This window comes from Megalops cyprinoides, chromosome 18 (assembly GCF_013368585.1).
Source record: "Megalops cyprinoides isolate fMegCyp1 chromosome 18, fMegCyp1.pri, whole genome shotgun sequence".
NCBI lineage: Eukaryota > Metazoa > Chordata > Actinopteri > Elopiformes > Megalopidae > Megalops > Megalops cyprinoides.
The window spans coordinates 29089383-29112312 of NC_050600.1; the positions used below are offsets into that span (position 1 = coordinate 29089383).

Here is a 22930-nt window from a genome sequence, read left to right on the forward strand (position 1 = left end):
CACTGTCTACTTATGATCTACTATAAAATCTAATCACATGTCCAAAGGTATACTCCCTTTAGAAATGAAAACATGATTAGATATAGTATAATAGATTATAAACAACTATTTAACTTAATGAATTCGGGCAACCTAACACTGACATTTCTCACCTCTTTTTCGCACTTACTTTATTGCCACAATCCGTAGCTGTGGCCATGAAGCACTCCGTGGTATACACTGCTAAGCTCCACTATTGCTATCCTGTCTTCCTCTGGTTTGCTTAATACAAAACTCTGGTGTTTCTTTTTATTGCATGATTTCCAGTGCTGTTTTTCCTTCATATTTAACTGAAATTTTGGCTGGACACAAAACACAGGTGGCGGAGAACGGGTCTCCTTGGGTGGGCCTTACCCATTCAGAAAAGTTTTCTCTTTTCGCCCAGTCTGAGTTGTACGTTGTAAATCGTTTTTTCTTTGACGCTGGTGGCTTGTCCGATTTTGTTTTGTTGTCCTCCTCGTCCGTCTCTCCCGCCATTTCACAAAACCGACAAAATAAATAGTATGTAAAAAAAAAAAATAATAATAACGTTAGCGAGTAACTGAACTCACGGTGGGGTCGTGGATATGGATATGCACGGCAGACCGACAGCCCGGGCAGTTGCTAGGTAATAAGGTAAGCTTTTGTATTTCCGCTAACAATCAAATAAAAGTATAGACATGGCCAATCGTTGCTGTGTTTTACCCCTTTTTACCCATTTACGGGCACAGGATTGGATATATAATGTAGAGCTGCCCATAGAGCTCTCACTCGAACACACCAACGACGGAAGTACCCAAGTGGCGAAGGATGGCGTGCCGTCTGACCTTTGGCGGTTCGGGAACATAATTCATTAAATATAACTATTTTAATACATCTGACTCCAATTTTGTTATTGTTAATGTATTCTAATTTAGTAACCGGATTGCTCAGATGCCTCTCTGCTAATCGCTAAGACAGAATGCTTATACAGTATATGCAACCGAGGGACTGTACCCTCTGGTCTCACGTAGTGTTGCTCTATACGGGTTGCAGTCTCTCATGGAGATGCATACGCGCTTGTGGCCTGAGCTCGACCTTAATTGACACTAGTTATATAGGCGAGGGACTACGGAGTATACCAATAGCATAATGATTCTATGAGCACGTAAATAGCAGTTCTCTACGGTGGCCCTGAAGTGCAAAACACAACAGCAAATCAAAAATCACAACAGTAAAATAAAAATCACAACAGCAAATCACTAAACACAACAACAAATCAAAAATCACAATGGCAAATCATTAAACACAACGACATAAATTTCTACCGGAAACTAATTTCTATTGGAAATGACATCTGTTTCCTCCCAAGAACGTCACTGATTGGACAGAGGCATACAGAGGGAGAGAAAATGGGCCTTTTTCACGTAAACATGGCAGACCTTCTGGTCTGAATGGACAGGGGGTATCTTTACTTCCAGTTAGCCATCTTCCTTATTACTGGCGAATCGGGGGGACTGGGGTTTGACGTTCTTCGAGTCAAACCTTGCTGTGGTCGAGAAAACGTTGATGTTGCTAGCGTTGCTAGCCAAAGCATCTCCTTCAACAGACCGATACAAACAATAATTTACTTGGCGCTCTTGCTCCTTTTGCCCCTTAACGATGTTATCTTCACTACACCTCCAGTTTTTGTGTGCCTCCTCATTCTTTTTAAGTGACCTGTAGCAACGTGCTCGTATTACGACACAACCGTCTACTACGTCGGACACTATACCAAAGAGAATATGCACATAATAAGCATGAATGAATATTAAACTATCATGACATATGTTATGACAATGAACCATTGGATAATTTCATTACACAGCTTTACTGATGTGTATTTACAAGCTGCTAGGTGGCTTGATCTAACGTTAGCCATCTCTCTGTAGCTAGCTGACATTATCTTCATAATTAAAGATAAACTGATTACGGAACAGTTTATATCCACGATTCAGTTTGGATCGTTTTGTTTTGCAATATATATCCACTGTTTCAGCAACCTTTGAGAGCCAGATCTGGAGATAATCAGAGAGAGACACACATCTTCATTGAAGGTACCCATTGTTGACCGGAAGTAACTTTACCCCCTGTTGCTTTCCAATGTGGCGGCGTGAAAAAGGCCTATGCCGCGCTTACACCGGCAGCGACTTTATCGCTGTATGTTGCCAAGTCACTCTGTCGCTGTCGCTAGCTGCAACTAGCAGCTCTTTCGCTGTCGCTTACTGCAGCCAGGTTGTGGGCGTTGCTAACGTCGTGTTGAGGAAGTGGGATACAAATATATTGATAGGATATATAAATTTTCTAAAAATTGTATGTACTAATAAATATCATAAATAAATATTATCGTCTTTGCTATATTCATCGTAGAGTTATATGTTCGTATTTTCGCCCAGCGACCATTGGAAATGAATGACTTCTGGCCGCTTTGTCGCTCGTCGTTGCTGCCGGTGTGAGCACAGCATAAGACAGCCGTCAGCAACCCGGGCTCTTTAGCCCCTCTCTAGTGGCTCCATAGCTTTGTCAAAAAAATGGAAGTGAATAACATTTTTTTACATTTTGCTATCATTGTTGTAGACCTAAAGTCATCCTTACATTATCCAATGTTCAAAATTTCTTGCGTGATATTTGTTTCGAGGACGATAAAATAACGCATGAACACACACTAGCTACGGTAAACAAAGAACAACAACCATATGCTTTTGGTGTTTCATGAAGTCTCGCTACTAATACCCACTAATACTTCCGTGTTGTCGCACAGGCGGCTGGTGGCAGAAAGTGGCTTTGGCTTCTGTAGACTTACATGCAAAATTCACAACTTTATCAATGTTATTAAATAGCTCTACCATGTTTGTATAATGTCGGTATAATTTTTTTTTTTACATTGTAGCAGTCACATACTACCAAATATATTCTCACCAACATGATCACGAGTAACTTTAGAGATTTATTTTAATGTGGGTTTTCCCCCATAAAGACAGGCCTAGCTGACCGAATGCATGTGTCAGCCAGCACTTAACCGTCACCGACCGTCTTGGCTAGTTTCGAGGTAAATTAACTTATTGATTATCTGAGTGCCTTAGATAAAACATAAAACTTCACATTGGGATTTTCGTTTTTTATTAATATTACACCTGACAGCACAACTCTTCGCTATTACTATTAGGTTACTGGGGATCCATTCATATGTGACTAAACTGCCACCTAGCTACTAACTCTAGGTAACATTACTAGCCTGCAGATTCCCGAATCATATGGTCTTCCCCAAATCGGACACGTTGCCTTTACAATTTTTTTAATTGTAGGCGCACAGAATCGTTACTGTAGACAGATATTATTTAATATACATCTGATAGATCATGTAAAAATTATAAAATGTAAGATTACATGATGTAAGATAACACAATAAAACACTGTCAAGAATGGTCAATTTTCTGTTGATACTGGTTAGGCTACTGCCTGGTGGCTTTCTGCCACCAGCTAATGCTCACGCGCCACAATGTTTGTAAATATAGGAAATGCAAAGTTAAAGTACCAAATAATCATAAATAGCCTACCGCAGCCACCTTGTGGTAAAACATGAATGAATGCTCATTTAGACCTATTAGCAATGTTGATGGGCTAATTTAGACTGATACACTGTGGTGGGCTACTTGCATTTTTGGCTATATTATGGCTATTTTTTGTGGCTCCAGACAGATTTTTTTTTCTTTATGGCGAAAAATGGCTCTTTAGATAGTAAAGGTTGCCAAACCCTGTCCTAAGACGATAAGAAATGGAACTAACCTTTCTTCCTGCTAAGAAAACATTGAGACAGAAGACTTCCGGTAGAAATGAATGTCACTGTGTTTAATGATTTGCTGTAGTGATTTTTTATTTGCCGTTGTGATTTTTGATTTGCTGTTGTGATTCTTGATTTGCTGTTGTGTTTTTTGATTTGCGGTTGTGATGTTTATTTTGCTGTTGTGTTTTTTTTATTTGCGGTTGTGATGTTTATTTTGCGGTTGTGATTTTTGATTTGCTGTTGTGTTTTGTTATTTTGCTGCTGTGATTTTATTTTGCTGTCATGATTTTTGATTCGCTGTTGTGTTTTGCACTTCAGGGCCACCGTAGTTCTCTTACCATACAGTGATTAGCTGAAGCAAGTAAGATGGATGATGAGCATTGAGTTACGAAAAATTCATTGTTACAAGATATGGTTATCCAAAATAACAAACAGTAGATAATGCGATGGAAAAGACAGAGTACAACGGAGAGGCAAAGAATAATGAATGGACTATACGCAAAAGTGTGCAGGAGGTCGTGCTAACGAGTCTCCCCGAACTATGCCGGTTTCCCCCCTATATACCCGAACATCAAATGTGGTACCTGGACTTTGGCGCCATGACCAAATATGGTAAACTTCAAAATCAACAGTGTTGTCACGATTCAGCAATTACAAATACCGTCGTAACCGGGGGGGTACGAGGAGTGTTAGCGAGTGAGGAATGCGAAGATAAGTGCATTCCTCACTGTCCACTTTTGTGCCACATGTTGTAATCTTTATTATGGACCCATTGTACCTCCCTGCTATATACATCATTGGTATGCATGTGAAATTGGCTTTCAAATGACACCAAACATGATTATGTTGCACCTGAGGATGACCATATTCCATACTTTTGACAAGAGATGAACCTGAGTATGGCTGTGCTCTAGGTTGCCTGGCAGCAGACAGAGTCCAGGATGCAGCTGCCCTTAGCATGACCTGCTGACCAGAGACTAGCGACAAGGGTTGGATTGCCGCTACCCCCCGGTTGAGTTGCTTAATGGTCACATTTGGTGGGTGTTGCATGGTACCTGAAGTATCCAGATAACTACTGCACCTTCCTGACCTCCTGCAAGCCCAGAGGTAAACACTTGCATTCCTTTGGGGGGTTTTGCAGGAGATGTGGTCCTGCAAATTTCCCTACAACAAACATAACCAGGAAGAAAACAGAATAGCAGTAGAAGGAAACCAAATGAGGTTTTATTTGAAACTATGAAATTCTGAATTAGAAGTACATTTTCACAAAAAACGGGACAATTCGTGTCCTGGGAAAGATTATTAATTTTCCAGGACAGTCGCTCAAAAAAAAAAGGACAATCCCGGCAAACCCGGGACAGGTGGCAACCCTACTGACACATAATCACATTTCCAGTACAAAAACAACATAACAATGCTGTAATAAGTGATTATAACTGTATAATTTATGTACTGTATATGTAGCTACATTATATCTGTACATGTGTAACTGTGTAATAATGCAACTGACATGTTTAACATGTAATAACCTCATGTACCTCTCACTTTAATGGAAGCTAAAGATACTTGTGGCACCCACATATTAGTGTGTGGCTAATTCAGGTAATAATTAAATATGAGCCGCTATTTTGTAATGTAGACCGTAAAGAAAGACGGCAGAGCAGAGCAGTGCCCAGTAGGAACTTTTGACACCGGAGCAGTTGCATCCGGGTTGCCTTAGGGGAGGGACTCCCGCTAGTCCCTCAGATGCAAGCTGGAAGATGAACTGAAAACTCTGTGACTTCACTGCTGCTCAACTTTACCTGTATTTTACAGAATTACATCTTAATTGCTGTAGTACCATTTTTGGGACCCGTAACAAATTTTGATTGATTGCGTGGAACAGGACATCGTTCACGATCATGTCACAAATCGCTGGAAACATTTTAAATAAATACTACTCATTGGGACCAAGGCAATCTTTTTTGCTCTATACAGGAGTGGTTTATTGTTTTGCATCACTGCGGCATGTGCACAGTGCTGAAAAGTGCTCCAGCTCGCCTGAGGGGCAGAGAGATGCAAATTGCTGAAAATTAAATTTTACATGGGAGGACAATACACAAGCCTGTGAAAACACAAGCTGCCAACTCAGCTGTCAGTCTGCTTTCCACTGTAATGGAGTTCAAGTCTTATTCTCTCATGCTGCTGCAGACCCTTATTCTGGAATATCATGTGTCAAAGTACAGGTCCCTCTGATTCAAATAGCTGTGGTTGCACCAGATAATGGCTTTAAAGAAATCCTTTTTTGAAATTACCAGTGGTGGTGGGAAAACAATTAATCATCACCCTGAAAGAAAAGGAAAACTATCTTTAGCAGAATAGGCAGATAAAGTACTAGATTCTCTAAGTGAGATCATATACTTAAACAGCTACCTTGTGGTGTGTTGTAAACACTGGTATTGCTGCAATGAATAAATGCTTCATTTCTATTACAACTGGTACTCTCACATTATCAAATCATTTTTTTCTCAAGCTCATTACAGCTCAAAGAGATACTGTACATAACATCAAACAAATGCATATTCCATAATCACATGCCTGGCTGACATCTCCAAATGGATGACATCCCACCATCTGAAGCTGAACCTCAAGAAAACAGAACTGCTCTTCATCCCAGCCGGCTCTTTCCCCCTGCAAAACCTCTCCATCACCATCGATGGCACCACAATACCATCCGTTCAATCAGCAAAGAGCTTGGGCATCATCCTTGACAGCAACCTATACTTTAAGGAGTACATTGCTCGCACGTCACGGGGCTACGGTTTCCTCCTCCACAACATAAGGAGGATTCATCCATTCCTGACAACATATGCCACGCAGCTCCTTGTCCAGGCCACAGTTCTCCCTCGCCTGGACTACTGCAACGCTCTCCTCGCAGGCCTCAGATCAAATCAGATTCAAAACGCTGACCCTTGCCTTCTCTGCAGTCAACAGGACAGCCCCTACCTACCTCCAAGACCCCATCCAGCCCTACACACCTGCCCAGCCCCTATGCTCAGCAGCAATTGGACGTCTTGCTCCTTACACAAACAAAGTGGGAGTTTCTCACTCTGCAAGGCAACAACATTTCTCCTACATCGCTCCCCAGTGGTGGAACGAACTCCCTGTCCCACTACAGACAGCTCCATCACTCCAATCCTTCAGACGTGGTCTGAAGACACATCTCTTCAGACTCTACCTGGACTGACCTATCACACAATTGCACCCCCCCACACCCCCCCCCCCCCCCCCCCGGACCACTCACTTCCCAAATCCTGTCTGCTGTCATCTTTCAGCTCCCCATCTGGATCAGTGCTGTGCTTTTTGTGTTTTTGTTTTCTTGTTACCGCATTTACTCTGGCACTCATTGCGCTGTTTTGAAGTTGGATCTTGTTAGCTGCCCTATACCCTGTAGCTGTATAAATTAACTAGTACTGCGTCCTCAAGCAGACTTTGCTCTCAGGTGAGAACTACTGTCTCATTGCAGAACTGTACACATCCTGTCCCCGTACTGTCGCTATACTGACTGTATGTTGCTTTGGATAAAAGCATCTGCTAAATAAACAAATGTAAATGTAAATATGTATACTCTGGTTAAGTGCAGGCCTGACAAGAGCAAGCACATGCAGTTATCAAGGGTTGACAGTATTGATAACTTTTGCATATAACACAATATTGACATAAAGGCTTTCATATTGGTCAAACACACGTTCTACCCTGGTCAGCACAGTCAGTCCACTTTACGACATGTTAATTCAACCCCTGTGTGATTCCCACATGTTCACGGTTTTGACAGAAATGTACTGATATATTAAAATGTAAATTGAAAACCTGAATTGACTTGCAAAATTTTGTTAATCTCAGTTGCACACAGTAACTGCTCAATAAGGGTAAATCACAATGTGTGCTTGGCATTACTTAGAATGCAAGTGTCTGTGACCTTACATAGAGTATTATTGAATATATGTTACGTGAGCAGAAATAACAAACCAGGACTGTTTGCATGTCTGTGTGGTGCACACTAACATGCTTAATCTGAGTCACGTAGCTTGATTTTTGCTTTTCTAGATTTTCTTTCATTGTTTGCCTGCATCCTGGGTGAAAAGCACTGTATTAAGAAAATTTATTATTGTTATTATCTTTGATGTTGCCTGTTTGATGAACACCGGGAAAACTAAATTACACTGCCTATTTTATTTTATTTTTTAATTTATTTACCAAATCAATATTTGTGACCACCAGGGAATTGCTTTTCAGTTGTATTGCAATCTGTTGAATGAAGTGTTTCAGACAGAAAGCAGGGAACCCTGTGTTTGTAACGGGAGCATTTCAAGCATTGGATTGCAGTTATTTACTGAACCGTGAAGAGTGACACCTCCAGCAAATCGCCTTATTATTTCCAGCAGTCCTGTAACCTTGCCAAGATGTGAGGCGGTTTACAATGCTACTTCCCTTCATCTCTGCGTGCTTAGTTTTGTCCAGTGGTTTGTCTGAAACTTTCTGTTTTTTGAAATGACACCCATAAGAGGCTGTAAAAACATATATGTTGCACTTCATTTAAATCTTGTTGTTGCTTCCATAGAACATACTTTATCATCTGCAGCACCTTTGTATAAGTGTACACAACCACTGTAAGTACACATGATATCAACAGATATCAAGCTGGTTTTAATTATTAAGATTGTTTATATTCATATATAATTACATGAATAAGACAGATGAAGGCTATGGGCTGATTTATTTTTCTCAGTTTTTTTTTTTACTGATTTTATCTTCAAATTACATAAATGGAAAATGGACTGCATTTATATAGCACTTTTCTACTCATTTTTTGAGTACTCAAAGCACTTTACAGTTATATGCCTCACATCTACCTACCAGTGGCAGAGGCTGCTATATACAGGCTTACCAACTAGCCACTGGGAGCTGTTGGGGGTGCAGTGTCTTGCTCAAGGAGACTTCGACACTCTACCAGGATGAGCCAGATTCAAACCAGGGACCTTCCAATCCCCAGTCAACTGCTCTACCTCCTGAGCCACTGTCACCCACATACAAGGTTAATCACATCCAACAATTCCCTCCATCCCCCCCATTCATATCCATCAAAACCGCATCACCCCTTCCCTGCTGACCAAGTAAATGAATAAGTAAATATTGACTCAGTGTATGTTTTATGCAAAATTAGAATGCATTGTTTTGTTGGAGATAACCACCACTCTTTCGGGACAACCCCAAACAGTGTCACAAGGGGGTATGGTTCTATTCTATGTTCTAAGACTTCAGACAGAGTCTCACACACAGATCTCCAAAAATGTTCCAAATTGGGACATGCCCAGAACATATGAATTAGCAAGGCATCTGCAATTTTACACTTATTGCATTTAGGGCTGTGCGATATGACTGAAATTTCATATCCCAATATAGGTCATTTCATATCCCAATAATGATACATATCACGATATAGCACATTTTCTGTAAATTCAATGAATAAATAGTTTATTTAAAATGACCACATGGAAAGGCCTATTTCTTATTACATTTTGAATTATATACTCAACAAATAAAAGGTACTTACTCGTATTTGATTATTTTTCTCCTTTTATTTAGAACCTTTGTGCAAATTTTCAATTAACCCTTTCGCGTGTACAGTCACACCGGTGTGATTAGCCGCTTAGCACGTATGCTAAAATCGGTGCGATTAAATTGGAAAAATTCAAGCTAATTTCAGTTTTGAGGAAACAACGATTTAACGTTAAAAAAACATAGCAAATGCTAACTGAAAACTATGAGAAGCTTAATAATGCTAATGAAAACATAACGAACCATGTAAGGTAACATACGTGCTACATAGCATAAAAATAAGTTACGTGTGTTGAGCATGTAACAAAATATAAAACAATGTATAAAATATAAAAAGGTAAATAAAAAACACTTTTCAACTATAGTTGTGTCATGTTCACTTTCCTGCCTGCATCTGTGCCATGTGGAAGAACGCAAAGCATCGTCCAAATGACAAAAAATATTGCCATAAAGTGTGTGATTTGCGACACAACGAAAAAAACTATAGAGCATAATATGAAACTATAGATGTTTTTCTATTGTCACACGATATGTATCGTCATATCGCACAGCCGAATTGCATGAGAGTCTTGTCCCATGGTGTAGTTTAGATAGTTTAACCTTGGATATGAGCTCGGAGTACTAATTTAAACTGGTTAAGTGAGTGTCTTGCATGCATTGAATGCACTTGCTGAAGAACTGAGTGTGCTTGTTTAAGAAATCAGTCCCATACATCCTCTGAGAGAGGTATGCCAGGATCCTACTCCCAGACTACCCTTAGTGCAATCAAGTGGGAGATTGTTAACCCTGATATTAAATTATGAATAGTGGAGACTGCACCTTTGGCAAATGCATCCAGACAGGGGAAATGTCTAAAAGGTTGCCAGATGGCAATAATGGAGATTTTGATACCTGATGCTGAACATAATGGCCAACTTGTAAGAAACTAAAAAAATCTAACTTGGACAGATCAAAACATTTTGACAAGTGGTCAAATGAGGGAAATGTATTATCTATAAATAGGTCTTGGAAATATTTTATACCCTTTCCATGCCAGCTCTGAAAAATTATATCCAGCAATAAAGGTGTAAAAAGATGATTAAGGGCTATGGGACTAAAAAGAGGAGTCTTGGAGGCCAAATGTTTTCCTAAACTGAACCCACACCCTCAGTGACTGCTTCACGACTGGACTGTTGATAGGCATGTTAGGGATCAGCAGAAGTGTGGCTCTGAGAATTGCTGGGATTGAGATTTGCTCACAAGCATGGTGGTAATGCCACCAATATGCACTGTATGTTGGCTGCCCAATAACAGAATTTTAAGTTGGGAAGAAGCATAATGCCACTGTACTTTGAGCTCCAAAGAAAAAATTTGTGCAGACAGAGCTGCTTGCCTTTCCATATGTATGAAGAAATTATGGAATCTGAAGATTTAAAGAATGGGAGAGGAAAAAATATAGGTAAACACTGAAAATGATGAAGGAATTTGAGAAGCTCAGTCATGAGGGAAATGTTGAGAGAGGACCATTTAGCAAGATCTTTAGTTTGACCAAATAGTTTAGAAAAATTATATTTTAAAATTATAGGTTAATAGCAGCATGTAACAGAGACTTGAGATTTGTGAATTTATCTTTCATCATCTTTAATGGGACATTTAGGTGTTGTAATTACAAAGCTTCATTATTAATTGGGAAGAGTTCACTCTTGTGCAAGTTTTAAATTATATCCATCAAACTGACCAAAGCATTCAAGGAAGGAGAGAGATGATGGCAGAGAAACCTCTGGATTTGAAAAATAAATCAGCAGGTCATCACCTTGTCCTCAATGCCTACCTCACCACACCAGTTACCCATTATCAGTTGCATAGAGCTACAGAAGGCTACAAAAAGTAATGGACTCAGAGGACAGCCCTGTCGAGTGCCACGATGCAAATTAAATGGTTTTGAGGGCTGATTATTGGTCAGGACTGTTGAGGAAGGGAGAGCTGTATGATAATTTAATCCAAGAGAAGAAAACCGAGCCACATCCAAACTATTCTAAAACAAATAATAAGTATTTCTACTATTTCTACTATTTCTACTTTCTGCATGCATAAAGATGTATTTCAACATGGCCTGTGATGGATAAGATAGAATATTAATATTAATTAAGCAATAAATAGGGAAGAATGAGTGATGATTCACAATGAACCCAGTTGGATCATGGGTAACAACAGTGGGGAGGACATCCTTAAAGCCATAACCTTAGTTAAAACTTAAATGGCGCATTTAGCAATGAAATAGGCCTGAAATAGGCACATTCCAAAGGATGTTTACCTTATATAGCTAATAAAGAGATACAGGCCTGGTTCAGTGTTGGTGGGAGAGCGCCTTTCTCAAGAGATTCAGAAAAGACTGAAATCAGGTGAGGAATGAGCCATACGGAGAATTTCTTGTAGAACTCTGGTGGAAGACCATCAGGTCCTGGGGATTTCCCTGAATGCAATGAAGATATGGCTGCTGCCATCTCTTCTTGATTGATTGGCTCTTCCAAGTGTGTTTTAAGGTCTAAGGACAAAGTGGGTACTGTTAAACTACTGAAGAGGTATTCCATGACCTCCTGTTTGGAAACAGAATCTGCTATGTACAGTGTGGAATAAAAGTCTCTGAATTTATCATTAATTATGTTATGATCAGACATGATCTCACACCATTATCCGTACACAGCATACAAATAATCTGTTGGGCTTGGATCTGTGGCGGATGTCCCCCGGGTCTGGGCCAGATGGACCGAGGGTGCTCCTCCACACTTTGATGTCTTCTGAAAATAATAAGTTCTGACAGAGTCTGAAAAGTTAAGGCTTTGGTTTATTGCATATGGTGATCAATCACATACAGTAAACCGGGTTGGTCCGCGGAGCAACAGCTTACAATGCATTCGCAAGCATATCCCGAGCACGCTCAGACACCCCTTGGCCTGCATCCTCTTATGCTGTTTTCCCAACTCCTCCTTTACCATGACTTAACTCTCTAACTCCTCCCATGCTCCTCCTTCGAGATCACCTCATCTCACGTAATACACCATTATCTTTTACCTGGAAAGTCCCAAAAACCCCATGGCCATTGATCGTATATTAATTTTAAAGCATATCACACACCATAAGCACACACCATTCAAGTTCGTCTGCTTAACTTCATCCCAAGAATCAGAAATGTTCTTTACAGCAGCAAGAATGTTATAAGATTTCCAAAAGTCCTTGAGAGTCAAGTCCTTAGCAAAGCCATAGCAAATGTCCTTCGGAGGTAGTAGGCCTTGAAAGAGGCAATGACACCTTGGTCCATAGGCTGTAAAAGGGAAGTGGTATTAGGTGGAAGGTAAACCACCTTGACATTAGGATGAAAGTCATCCAAATGGGAAGGGTGACCAGGGGCATTGTCCAGCTCTAGCAACACCTTAAAGGGCAGCCCCTTTGAAGCACAGCACTGCTCCACTTCTGGCACAAAATGGTTGGTGAACCAGTCCTCAAATATCTGAAGTGTCACCCATGCCTTCTTGCTAGACTTCCAGATGACAGGTAGTTGACCCTTCCAAATGCCCTTGAGTGCCCTTGGATTCTCGGCCAGATACACCAACAAGGGGTTCAGCTTGAAGTCACCAGCAGCATTAGCCCCCAGAAGCAAAGTCAGTCTCTCCTTGCTAGCTTTATGGCCTGGTGCTGTCTTCTCCTCCTTGGCAATGTATGTACGGGTAGCCATACGCTTCCAGAACAAGCCTGTCTCATCCACATTAAACACTTGTTCAGCACAGTAACCCCCCTCCCTAATTATCTCAGCCAACGCACTAGGAAAATCACTTGCTGCTTTCTCATCACCACTAGCAGCTTCCCCTGCACCTTATGGTTATGCAAATTAGCACAAGCCTTAAACCGCATAAACCAACCTTTACTAGCCCCAAACTCTTCACTTTCACTCCCTTCCCCCTTTTCTCTTTTCAAGGTCTCAAACAATCTTTTAGCCTTCTCCTGAATCAACATAAGGCTCACTGGGATACGCCGTTGATGCTGGTCTTCCAGCCAAAACACTAATAATCTTTCCATCTCAATAATGAGACCACTACGCTGCTTTGTAATCACAGTTGATTTCATAGGAGCAGATCCTTTCACATGTTCAAGTATACGCTTTTTATCGCCGATGATCGTCGAGACAGTCGTGCAACTTAGGCCAAGCAACCGGCTGATGTTCGTTGGTGTTTCGCCCTTTTCCAAGCATTTTATTATATCTAATTTCACTTCCATGGAGATGGCTTTCCTTTTCTTCGAAGCACTGCCATCAGAAGAGTCTGACTTACGCTTGGGAGCCATAAAGAAGGGCAAAAAGTTTCCAAAAAAACAACACAAATGAAAGAAAGCGAATGTAGCACAATCCAATATGGCGCACAACTGGCGAATGTAAACAAAGCCGTCTTCCTCGTATAGCGCCGCATGACGACATATTCATCCGCTCCGCTCGCCAACTAGTATCCACGCAAAATTTGTTTTAACGCCGCAAACTCTGTACGTCGGAATGATGGAACAAGACTTTCTTAATAAATTTATGGGAGATGGTGACTTAACCACAAAACGCCGTAGGTCGTACGTCGTAAACTGAGGACCTGCTGTATACTGACCATTTTTATCTGGTATAATATTAGATGGTATGAAATGTCTATTTTTATCAGTTAGGGTGGCTACCCTTTGTTGCCTTTTTCTAGAAGTGTTGACAAACAAGCTGCAATGTTAATTTGAACTGAAGCTAAATGGGCAACTTAGCACATGAACCATATAGCTAACATTACCTGGATGATGATTAGCCAGTAAAGCTAAATAGCAGCTACGACTAATTAGTGCCTATGGCTACCAACTGCAGGAGGCTGTCGTGAACATTCTTTCACCCCTATCTTAAGTGTAATCCTTAGCATCATAGATGGCGATTGCTTTACCCCGGTGATCCCAGCTCCTCAGATAGCCTTGTCCTTGATCTGGAAGATGGATGATGACCACTCTTGGTTTCTCCTCCAGCTTTGGCCCGGTGATGAGGGCTCTGTGGGCATGTTCATGTTCCGGAGAGAAAGACAGAACCCGGTCACCCAAGATCTCAAACAGCAGAAAGAAACATAAGAAAGCTTTGTGGTGGGGAACTTAGACTCAGGTATGCCAATAATTAAGAAAAATAAAAAAGATAAGTTACTTTTGCAGCTATGGGCCACAGGGGCTGCGGTCTTAGCTTTGAGCTCAGAATTGCTTTTGGCTATAGCTGCGCACATAATTTCCAGTGCCTGGACTCTGAGCAGGTCACTGAGCAGGTCAGCATTGGATTCTAAGGATGTTATTTGCTGTCCATGGTCGGTTACTATGGCTGGGACACAGTCTTGAGGCTTTATCTCAAGTGTTGTGATCGCCAACCTGAATTCCGCAGAGAGGGCAGCTCTGTGCTGCTTGAGTAAGGGGACTAGAGCAATGCAATGTTGAGCTCACTGGAAGTGGCGGGAGTGCCATCTCTGGCACTGGCATCCTTCTTAACTTGTTTGGCCAATTTGGAAGCAATATTTCAACAGGTGGTGTTTTAGTATTATTTTAGTCAGGTTAACAGTGGTAGAATATCAATTAGGGGGTTTAAAAATATTTTAGAAATGATGTGTAGCAGGATCATGAGGCATTCAACTCTACTCCATTTACATCATTCAACTGGAAGTTCCCCAGGCTGATTTATTTCTGATTAAATCCTGTCTCATCTCAGTTGCTTTTTTTGGCAGCTGAAGGTTGCGCACTCATAATGTAATTACACCAGTGTGCATATCTGAGTGCTGCTCAGTATAAATAGCAAAGCCTCCAACTAGCTTCAACACAGTAGAAGAGGATCGCACAGCCGCAGCCAGAGCACCTCTATGCAGAGCTTTGCACCATCAGGGAAACCAAAGGCTTGGCTAGGAGTACTTTGAGATGATGGCAGACTGGGAATGTGTCTGTCTGTTACACAACAGTGTGCTGTTTAATCTCGTTCCAGGAGCAGGGCCTTCCCTGCATGTACTGTTCTGATAAGAACTTTGAACATAAAGCCCAGTCCTCTGAATTAATCTTTTACAAGATGAGGAGGAGATGAGGAGAGTATACAGGGTCATATAGTATCAATATAGCCATGTATGTTATCTGATTACTGTTTTTGGCACAACCTCTTATATTGTTAGGTCTTCAGTGAGATTGACTAGTTAAATGAAGGTTTATATAAACCTTTTTAGCTTAGCCGACTGTACACTCCTTCGAGAGTCTTTTGCATACACATTACAAGGTCGCTGGAGGAGAATTTCATTCAGTTTCACTCAATCTGCATCAGTCTCAGTGTATTGAAGTGCTAGGCTGAACTGGAGATTCCTAATAAAATGAAGGTCTCTTGTAATTAACGGTAACTGAAACAGAATTGTAAAATGTGGAAAAATAATTGAACCTGCATTTCCTTTGGGAGTGCCCTTCATGCTCACTTGTGATTGGGATGTAAAGCCCAAAGGAAAGGGCCAGACTCTGGTCTGATAGGGGCTCATGTAAATTAAAAATACAATTTACCTGGTTATTTTCAAGCCCATAGTAATGCACTCCAAGAGGTGAGAGAGCACAAATAAAAGCTTGGAATGGAACATGCAGCAGCACTGCTGTTAATCAGGTGCATTCAGAACATGGAAATACACAGATTCTTCATACCGAGTGCAGAGAGTTGCATTATTCCCCACTGCCTCTCTGCTGGGCCAATGTGCAATGTAACCGTGGTATGGAATACATTTAGTGTTGTCTGACGCAAGGTGAGCATTTCTGCTGGCTGTAGTAAGATCAATTTAGCCTTTCGCTTTTTGTTATTTGTGAGAGGCATAGCATTTTACAGGAAGTGCATTGTGCATGCAGCCTTGACCAGTGAAGTCACTGTGAAGGCCATTATCATGATGATTATGTCATCTGTCACTGAAAGAGTGGCATTGGGACAGGGACAGGATGAATGGCACAGGTTCACGTTGGACATTTGTGGATTTTGACCTTGCATTCACTTAATCAAGTTTTGTATTTTGCCAGTCCCACAGATATACACTATATGGACAAAAGCATTCAGACGCCTGACCATTACATTGTAAAGAGATTGTATTCAAATACATATACTTTAATATGGAGTTGGTGCCACTTTTGCAGCTATAACAGCCTCCACTCTTCTTGGAAGGCTTTCCACAAGATTTTGGAGTGTTTCTGTGGGAATTTGTGCCCATTCATTCTGTAGAGCATTTATGAGGTCAAGCACTGATGTTGGACGAGAAGGCCTGGCTTGTAATCTCCGTTCCGGTTCATCCCAAAGGTGCTCGATGGGGTTGAGGTCAGGGCTCTGTGCGGGCCAGTCAGGTTCTTCCACACCGAACTCAAACCAAATCAAACCATGTCTTTATAGTCCTTGCTTTGTGCACTGGGGCACAGTCATGTTGGAATAGAAAAGGGCCTTCCTCAAACTGTTGCCACAAAGTTGGAAGCATAGCATTGTTCAAAATGTCTTGGTATGCTGAAGCATTAAGATTGCCTTTCACTGGAGATAAGGGGCCTAGCCCAAACCCTGAAAAACAGATGTGGCCACATACTTTTGTCCATATAGTGTACCTCTTAAAACCAGCTTTTTATTATAACATACACATATCACTCTGGGATCACAACCAATTAAAACCAATCAGCTACAGGCAATTGTTTCTTTTCATGACAGTGGTCATGACAGCATTTATGACAGCGTCATCAAAACCATTGCTATATTTGTTAGGCCTACAAGCAGTGGTAATGCTGGTATAGTATAACTGTGGTTAGAGCAGTGGGCTGTTTTCCAGAATGCCATACTGCAGATCTGATCCCCATACAGTTGCGGCCTTTGTGCAGCAAACAGTGGAGGCAGAGAACCCGTCAGGGGTTGCTCTTTATTTTATGATGGCATTGTGCACTTTGCTGTAAGCCGTTAGAACAAAGTGACCAGATTTCAGTAATTCTGAAAGCATCAGAGTTTAGAGATCTGTCTGGTCTTAAAACATAATGTTTTTGTCCCAAAGAAAGATAAAACCTGAGGTGATTTGCACAAAGGCAGAGCGACCATGTCAGACAGGATCACATGAAAAGGAATCATCTGCAGAAGGGTGGCACTCTTTTCAGTTAGCAAAACAATGAAAAACAGGTTGAGGAGACTTACTACATGAAGCTGAGTTTTCTGTCTCCCTTATTAAGAAGCTAACCAGCTGCCAGGAAGTCCTCAGGAGTATATTACATTTGCTTAACAGATGCTCTTATCCATAGCAAATTACATACCTTACATTTTTACATGATCCATTCATATGAGTGGACATTTACTGACGCAAGTTGGGTTAAGCACTTTGCACAAGGGTACTACAGCAGGGGGCACTTAGTAATTGAACTTGCAGGCTTTGGGATATGACTCATGCTTATAGTAGACCAGCCAAAGAAAAAGGCCTTCATAAAAATGCCATCCCCAGTTAATAGATGTTATCAATGCTAGATCAAATGATCGCAGGGTGACACAATGCTAGGGAGACAACATTTTGGATTTGGAATTTCAAGGCCATTTTCAAGGAGTCAAAACAGGCTTTTTGCAAATAATCATGGACTTAGACAGAATATCAACAAAAATATTTAGATTTTTCATGAACACTTACCTAGACAATATGAAACTGAAAATATTCATCATCATTTTTCCTACACATTTATTGACTGATAAAACTGAATAAACAAAATATACAGAAAATTTGACTCTTTTCACAGTTTTGAATATATAAGGGCTCTGTGGCATCCCAGGGCAATTCCTTGACAGGTTAGACCACTGTTAAAATCTTCACCAGAGTCCCCTGAACCAGCAGCGTTTTATCCCATGGCAATAAGACCTTCTGGGACAGAAATAATGTGTTTTTAATATGTGAACCTCAGAGTTCATTGAGGCCATTTCGCTTTGACAGGGATTTGAGTCCTGGGTACAGGCTGAGGTTTTCAGTGGGAACTGATGAGGGTTGTGATTCCAGCTGTGTTTTTGCAGCCAGATCTCTGATTGTTAGCAGTTGTGTAGTGAATGGGTTTTTTTAAGATAAAGAACAGCTAAAGACTTTGAGAATTTTGCAGATGGAACTGTTATACTCAGTGTTCCTCAGGCTCCCTCCTCAACTGGGCACAGCAGGAAGGCATACTAGAGCTATATCACTGGCCTGGCCCTCTCTGCATGCTGGCTAGGGCTGGATCACTGGCCTGGCTCTCTCTGTGTGATGGGTAGGGTTCGATCACTGGCCTGGCCCTCTCTGCGTGCTGGGTAGGACTAGATCACTGGCCTGACCCTCTCTGCATGCTGGTTAAAGCTGGATCACTGGCCCCCTCTGCGCGTTAAATAAGGCTAGATCACTGGGCTGGCCCTATTTGCATGCTGGGTAGGGCTAGATGGTAGGCTCGGCTCTTCAGTGTGGTCCAGAGCAGGATGCGGCTAGATGCCTCACTCTGTCCCTCTTTGAACAAGAGTTCAGCTTCTTCTTCTTTTGATGTTTTTGGGTCTTCTTGGTTAATCTCAATGCCCTGGGTCTAGGTTAGCTCGGATATTTTCCACGTCCACTTCCAATGTTTCTTAAAAGTCTCTCTAATTTAGATTTTCACTGAAACTAGAATCCTAAAGAGAGGTTGGTGCAGTCTCACTTGGAGTCTTCCTTCCATCACTAGCTTCCAATACCTGAGTTCTAGCTACTTTGTTCACCATATCCCACCTTCTTGTTTAGTAGATTAGGGGAATGCTCACCAGATGGAGTGAGCTGGGTCCTGTGATAGACCCAATAGAATGAGAAGAGATCCTGAAAAGGTCTGCAATATCTCCCCAGGAATGTCTCCCAGGGATATCAGGGATAGGCTAGGAAGGATCATGTGAACCAATCACCAAGCAGCACACCTAAGAAAGTGAGATGCATATAGGTCCTAGGCTATGTCCCAATCCAGTTTTTTGCCCAGATATAGCATGGATAACACTTATTGACAGACAATGCCATTAAAAGCCAAAATGATTCATGTTGGCTGGCCTACTATTACCGCTACATTGCCCTGTATAAAACAAAGTCACCTACCTCAATGTTTTCAGTGTTCTCAATAATGCACTGACATACACTGGTTTCAGGGTGTGTTCGATAATGTAATTTTGAAAGATTTAAGAAGGAAAGATGAGACCATCTGCTTGACAAATGAATAATAACCTAAGTACTTTTTAATGCCGTTTGTTTTGCATCAGGTAAAATGACCTTGAGTAGGGGATGTGGAAATGAAGCATATTACATATTCCTTAATGAACAATTCTGATTCAAATTGATGTAAAAATGCATTACATACACTTGGACGCTTATAAATTATTGACACTTTCACATGTTCACTGTTAAGCAGGTATTAATGTACTATGCATACACTACCAGTCAAAACTTTGGACACACCTGATTCATATAATGGGAAACATGCATTCAAAGACATTTTGATCTAAAGACTCATGCATAAATGCTTGAAATTTGCTTCTTAGACAAAAATAAATCATGAAGTTGATGCCTATGTATGAATTTCTTTTGAAAAATGTAATTTTAAATAATATTGTTGGCTATTTTGAAAAATCTAAATATAATACAGGGCTCCAGACTAACTTTTTTTACCAGGAGCACTGAAAACCCCAAGCAGAAAATATAGGGGCACACATCATAAATCGATTTGCAACACAATTATTAACATTTCCCCCCATTTTAACTGTAATAAATACAGAAACTACAATGTGCTGTTACTAGTGTCACATTTTAATTGAAATGGTGCTTTTTTAATCATGTTTACAGAATGCAGTCACAATGAGGTATGTGGTCAGAGAAGAACCTCAACTTAACAAATGTACACAAAGAAATATCTGTTCAGTGACCTTTCTGTCATTACAGTACAAAAAACAACTAAACAAATACATTAAATGCAACCATGAGGTAAGTGATCACTGTTCATTAACTTTACTGCAATTACAGCACCACAGCATCACTCAAGTTAGATGTGTGAAAAGATGTTTTTTGTTATACTGTTATATATGTTCTTCCATGATGATTCTAAGAGTCAGTGACCTTATTAACACAGTGTGAAAGTGGTCTAGCAGAAAGTCCAGCTCCTCTGCACCATAGTCAATCAGCTGGTCTCTCTCCTCAGGCCAGGAATCGTGACTAAAGATCTTGAATGATCTTACAGCCTTTGCTGTTGCTGTTGGTGTTGTCGTCTCTTCATCTATTAAAACAGAGAGACAAAGAGAGAGAGAGAGAGAGAGAGAGAGAGAACACCAAAAACGAGTGTGTGATTAATGATTGCTTATTTTATGTTGACAGTAAATGTTACAATTTTATCCTTTCACTTGCCGAGTAGACTGCTGAATCTTTGTTTCAAGTGCAGAACAGTGCCATTAACTGTTGCTTTCATTGCTTGCTGCAGCTTTGGTGTGCTTGTTGTGGAGAGCCCATGCTCTGCTAGTCCAGCAGCTTCTCCTTTGATAGTGACTCCCTTAGTTAAACATACAGGGGATGACTTAAGACAAGGATATTAGAATAAAAACTCAACTCATAAAGTAAAATCAATAAAATAATTGCTTACCTGATATTTGTAGACAGGGGGAATCTCCCCACTATCCTTCTGCCTTTGTTTCTGTGCCTTAGGATCTGCCTGCAGCTCAGCTAGCCTACCACTTGGCTTGCATCTGACTGCCATGGCCTCAACAGTCACAATGAGATTTTCAATCCCATTGACAGCCTGTAAAACATTTTTAGAAATAAAAACAATAAAGGGGTCAAAACCTAACATGATTAGAATTAATCAACTCTGATTTAATTTATCTTAAACAATATACTGTGTCTTTAGCCTTACCTGAGGCAAGACTACTAAGATCATTTCTTTGAAGGAGAAGGCTGAATTTGCTGATGGCCTCAAACAAGTCAGCCAGGAAGTGACAAAAACCTACAAATGTTCCATCTTCCATCAACTTTCTGACCTGTAGGACATAACCAATATATCAGAAAAAATTATGAATCTAAATCTGAAATGATTTTAAAATGAAATACAGACCTTCATTGCTCTCCCAGCAATATCTGCATTGCTTGATGATGCAGTCAGATGTTCCATGTGAAAGTACACTGCTGTGAGGGTTTTGGTCCTCTCCTCCAGGTCTCAGTAGGGTTTGCAGGGCACAGGTTACATGGGGGAGCCAGCGTGTCCCACTGACACCACCTGGGACATTGACACGCACACCCAGCTCCTCTCCGAGGGCTCTCAGCTCTCTCGTAGACTTGCTGCTGAAGTGGTACGTCTTCCATACCATGTTAAGGAGATTGTAGACTTGGTCCACCATGGGGATTTTCCTTTGCAAGGACAGCATTGCCAGCTCCAATCTACAGTTAAAATGAATTAAACTTGAATACATACATTGCTTACTATCCCTAACTTAAACCTAGTTGTCCTCATAACCTACCTATGTGGCAAGCAATGAAATGGGACAATAAAAGCCCCTGCCTCAGCTTGAAGGAGCGATATTACACCTCCCTTATGTCCAAGATGGACGGCAGCACCATCAGCTCCCATGGCGACTGTCTTCTCTAACCAACCTGTCTCTGTCCCTAGACGATGAAAGGCCTCTTTGGTGGCATCATAAATTCCTTGAAATAAAATAAAATATTTATCTGCAATAATATTCACTGTAGCCTACATCAAAACCACCACAGTGTCTTTCCCCTGTCATCACACTGAACAGTTAAACCATTGTAGCACCTACAAATAAAATAATATATAAATTTAACAGCATAGAAATGCTTTCACTGGTCATTCCTGCCATATCTGAAGTGATAGTTATGTTATTCTGAGTAAGCACTAAACTGGAGTTAAAATATTTGTTTTGCAAGATACTGTAGTTTACATACCTTGAGTATGTGCATGCTGGACTTCAATGTGGCCAATCAAAATATTTGGTTTGCCTTTTTGTAGGATCCTTGTGTAGATTATCTCACATTCTTTAGTTGAAACATCCATGTCGCCATCGATCATGAATGAGAGATAAGTGGCGTCCTTTATCTTCTCATGGGTCTGTTGTTTGAGTGAATCTGCAATAGCGCCAATAAACTGCGCGCATGCTGTATTGTTGCTGTATGTCGGATTCACTTTTACACCGTTCTTTTTCAACAATTCAATGTGACACTTGAATTTGGTGAATGGTAGTTCATGCTTAGCTATGAAATAGGCTGTGTTGAATTTCACGATCATTTCAGCCTCATCTGCCGACTGAATGCTAGCTTCCTGCCTGCGAAATGCCGTTGGAAGTGGCGATGCAGATTCGCTAGCATATCAATCTCTGCATATTCTATGTTTCAAGCTGTTATTGTGTTTCACAAGTGTGTCATGTTTAAACTGCAATGTGCCGCTTGTCTCTGCGAATTTTGTTTTCCCTGCGAATTTTAGGCCATATCTACAGCAGTAAATGCAGTTCAT

General features: G+C 40.9%; 1 pseudogene; it reads right to left on the minus strand.

Moving 5' to 3' along the window:
• Positions 1-12079: 12079 nt before the first annotated feature.
• On the minus strand, positions 12080-21800 carry LOC118793054 (annotated as a pseudogene).
• Between the last annotated feature and the right edge of the window lie 1130 nt (positions 21801-22930).